The sequence below is a fragment of the Leptodactylus fuscus genome, unplaced genomic scaffold (assembly GCF_031893055.1).
Source record: "Leptodactylus fuscus isolate aLepFus1 unplaced genomic scaffold, aLepFus1.hap2 HAP2_SCAFFOLD_974, whole genome shotgun sequence".
In the NCBI taxonomy this organism is placed as follows: Eukaryota; Metazoa; Chordata; class Amphibia; order Anura; family Leptodactylidae; genus Leptodactylus; species Leptodactylus fuscus.
In genome coordinates, this window is record NW_027441028.1 from 5,001 (window position 1) to 9,374 (window position 4,374).

Sequence of the window (4,374 nt, forward strand, 5' to 3'; positions counted from 1 at the left end):
CACCACTTCCAGGCAACCAGGGGGCTAAGCCTGAGGCGGCAGGCAGGCCCAGGGTTCCAGGAGAGAGGGAGAGATTGTCCCAGGCGGCTGGGAAAGCCAGGCCTACCCAGGGCTACCCGAGCCTGGGTAACGCCGGAGGCTAAGTCCCTAGCAGGTGGAAGGCTGCAATCTGCTAAAAATCCACCGGATGGCAACGGAGAGGCGCGCTCCCCGCTTGTCCACAAGGCGGCGCCAGCATTCAGGTTGCAGGCTGCATTCTGCTAAAAATCCACCGGATGGCAACGGAGAGCCGCTCTCCCCGGCTCGTCCACAAGGCGGCGCCACTTCCAGGAGACCCAGGGGGGCGAGCCTGAGGCGGCAGGCTGGCCCAGGGTTCAGGAGAGAGGGAGAGATTGTCCCAGCGGGCTGGGAGAGCCAGGCCTACCCAGGGCTACCCGAGCCTGGGTAATGCCGGAGGCTCAGTCCCTAGCAGGTGGCAGGCTGCATTCTGCTAAGTGTCTACCAAGAGGGCACCACTTCCAGGCAACCCAGGGGGCTAAGCCTGAGGCGGCAGGCAGGCCCAGGGTTCCAGGAGAGAGGGAGAGATTGTCCCAGGCGGCTGGGAAAGCCAGGCCTACCCAGGGCTACCGAGCCTGGGTAACGCCGGAGGCTAAGTCCCTAGCAGGTGGAAGGCTGCAATCTGCTAAAAATCCACCGGATGGCAACGGAGAGGCGCGCTCCCCCGGCTTGTCCACAAGGCGGCGCCAGCATTCAGGTTGCAGGCTGCATTCTGCTAAAAATCCACCGGATGGCAACGGAGAGCCGCTCTCCCCGGCTCGTCCACAAGGCGGCGCCACTTCCAGGAGACCCAGGGGGGCGAGCCTGAGGCGGCAGGCTGGCCCAGGGTTCCAGGAGAGAGGGAGAGATTGTCCCAGGCGGCTGGGAGAGCCAGGCCTACCCAGGGCTACCCGAGCCTGGGTAATGCCGGAGGCTCAGTCCCTAGCAGGTGGCAGGCTGCATTCTGCTAAGTGTCTACCAAGAGGGCACCACTTCCAGGCAACCCAGGGGGCTAAGCCTGAGGCGGCAGCAGGCCCAGGGTTCCAGGAGAGAGGGAGAGATTGTCCCAGGCGGCTGGGAAAGCCAGGCCTACCCAGGGCTACCCGAGCCTGGGTAATGCCGGAGGCTCAGTCCCTAGCAGGTGGCAGGCTGCATTCTGCTAAGTGTCTACCAAGAGGGCACCACTTCCAGGCAACCCAGGGGGCTAAGCCTGAGGCGGCAGGCAGGCCCAGGGTTCCAGGAGAGAGGGAGAGATTGTCCCAGGCGGCTGGGAAAGCCAGGCCTACCCAGGGCTACCCGAGCCTGGGTAACGCCGGAGGCTAAGTCCTAGCAGGTGAAAGGCTGCAATCTGCTAAAAATCCACCGGATGGCAACGGAGAGGCGCGCTCCCCCGGCTTGTCCACAAGGCGGCGCCAGCATTCAGGTTGCAGGCTGCATTCTGCTAAAAATCCACCGGATGGCAACGGAGAGCCGCTCTCCCCGGCTCGTCCACAAGGCGGCGCCACTTCCAGGAGACCCAGGGGGGCGAGCCTGAGGCGGCAGGCTGGCCCAGGGTTCCAGGAGAGAGGGAAGAGATTGTCCCAGGCGGCTGGGAGAGCCAGGCCTACCCAGGGCTACCCGAGCCTGGGTAATGCCGGAGGCTCAGTCCCTAGCAGGTGGCAGGCTGCATTCTGCTAAGTGTCTACCAAGAGGGCACCACTTCCAGGCAACCAGGGGCTAAGCCTGAGGCGGCAGGCAGGCCCAGGGTTCCAGGAGAGAGGGAGAGATTGTCCCAGGCGGCTGGGAAAGCCAGGCCTACCCAGGGCTACCCGAGCCTGGGTAACGCCGGAGGCTAAAGTCCTAGCAGGTGGAAGGCTGCAATCTGCTAAAAATCCACCGGATGGCAACGGAGAGGCGCGCTCCCCGGCTTGTCCACAAGGCGGCGCCAGCATTCAGGTTGCAGGCTGCATTCTGCTAAAAATCCACCGGATGGCAACGGAGAGCCGCTCTCCCCGGCTCGTCCACAAGGCGGCGCCACTTCCAGGAGACCCAGGGGGGCGAGCCTGAGGCGGCAGGCTGGCCCAGGGTTCCAGGAGAGAGGGAGAGATTGTCCCAGGCGGCTGGGAGAGCCAGGCCTACCCAGGGCTACCCGAGCCTGGGTAATGCCGGAGGCTCAGTCCCTAGCAGGTGGCAGGCTGCATTCTGCTAAGTGTCTACCAAGAGGGCACCACTTCCAGGCAACCCAGGGGGCTAAGCCTGAGGCGGCAGGCAGGCCCAGGGTTCCAGGAGAGAGGGAGAGATTGTCCCAGGCGGCTGGGAAAGCCAGGCCTACCCAGGGCTACCCGAGCCTGGGTAACGCCGGAGGCTAAGTCCCTAGCAGGTGGAAGGCTGCAATCTGCTAAAAATCCACCGGATGGCAACGGAGAGGCGCGCTCCCCGGCTTGTCCACAAGGCGGCGCCAGCATTCAGGTTGCAGGCTGCATTCTGCTAAAAATCCACCGGATGGCAACGGAGAGCCGCTCTCCCCGGCTCGTCCACAAGGCGGCGCCACTTCCAGGAGACCCAGGGGGGCGAGCCTGAGGCGGCAGGCTGGCCCCAGGGTTCCAGGAGAGAGGGAGAGATTGTCCCCGGCGGCTGGGAGAGCCAGCCGACTCAGGGCTCCATAAGCCCGGTAGAAGCTGAAGATTAAGCCCCCAGTCTACCAGCTACCCTCCCTGGAGCTCAGCTTAGGGAGAAGTCTCATTTAGCTGGATAAGTCACATTCGGGCGGACAAGTCACATTTGCCAGCATAAGTCACATTTGGAGGACAAGTCACATTTCCCAGCATAAGTCACATTTGGAGGACAAGTCACATTTGCCAGCATAAGTCACATTTGCCAGCATAAGTCACATTTGCCAGCATAAGTCACATTTGCCAGCATAAGTCACATTTGCCAGCATAAGTCACATTTGCCAGCATAAGTCACATTTGCCAGCATAAGTCACATTTGCCAGCATAAGTCACATTTGCCAGCATAAGTCACATTTGGGAGGACAAGTCACATTTCCCAGCATAAGTCACATTTGCCAGCATAAGTCACATTTGCCAGCATAAGTCACATTTGCCAGCATAAGTCACATTTGCCAGCATAAGTCACATTTGCCAGCATAAGTCACATTTGCCAGCATAAGTCACATTTGGGAGGACAAGTCACATTTCCCAGCATAAGTCACATTTGCCAGCATAAGTCACATTTGCCAGCATAAGTCACATTTGCCAGCATAAGTCACATTTGCCAGCATAAGTCACATTTCCAAGCATAAGTCACATTTCAAGCATAAGTCACAGTTGGACTTAATAGTCGGGCCCAGAGAGATTCCCATGAGTGCTATCTCTGGCAGTGGGCTTAATAGTCGGCCCCGGAGGGTCGGCGGTGGGACTTAATAGTCGGCCCCGGAGGGTCGGCGGTGGGACTTAATAGTCGGCCCCGGAGGGTCGGCGGTGGGACTTAATAGTCGGCCCCGGAGGGTCGGCGGTGGGACTTAATAGTCGGCCCCGGAGGGTCGGCGGTGGGACTTAATAGTCGGCCCCGGAGGGTCGGCGGTGGGACTTAATAGTCGGCCCCGGAGGTCGGCGGTGGGACTTAATAGTCGGCCCCGGAGGGTCGGGCGGTGGGACTTAATAGTCGGCCCCGGAGGGTCGGCGGTGGGACTTAATAGTCGGCCCCGGAGGGTCGGCGGGTGGGACTTAATAGTCGGCCCCGGAGGGTCGGCGGTGGGGACTTAATAGTCGGCCCGGAGGGTCGGCGGTGGGACTTAATAGTCGGCCCCGGAGGGTCGGCGGTGGGACTTAATAGTCGGCCCCGGAGGGTCGTCGGTGGGACTTAATAGTCGGCCCCCGGAGGGTCGGCGGTGGGACTTAATAGTCGGCCCCGGAGGGTCGGCGGTGGGACTTAATAGTCGGCCCCGGAGGGTCGGCGGTGGGACTTAATAGTCGGCCCCGGAGGGTCGGCGGTGGGACTTAATAGTCGGCCCCGGAGGGTCGGCGGTGGGACTTAATAGTCGGCCCCGGAGGGTCGGCGGTGGGACTTAATAGTCGGCCCCGGAGGGTCGGCGGTGGGACTTAATAGTCGGCCCCGGAGGGTCGGCGGTGGGACTTAATAGTCGGCCCCGGAGGGTCGGCGGTGGGACTTAATAGTCGGCCCCGGAGAGACTTCCAGGGACGGCCGTTTGTCAGGGGGCTTAATGGCGGGGTCCGATCGGCCTCCCGTGGAAGCCTGCCTGGGGGAGCGGTGAGGACTCTTGAGGGCCAGCGGAAGGAAGAGGTGGTGCTGTATTTGACCCCGGCTGCCGGGAGATGGGGAGCTGGAGGGTTGCCC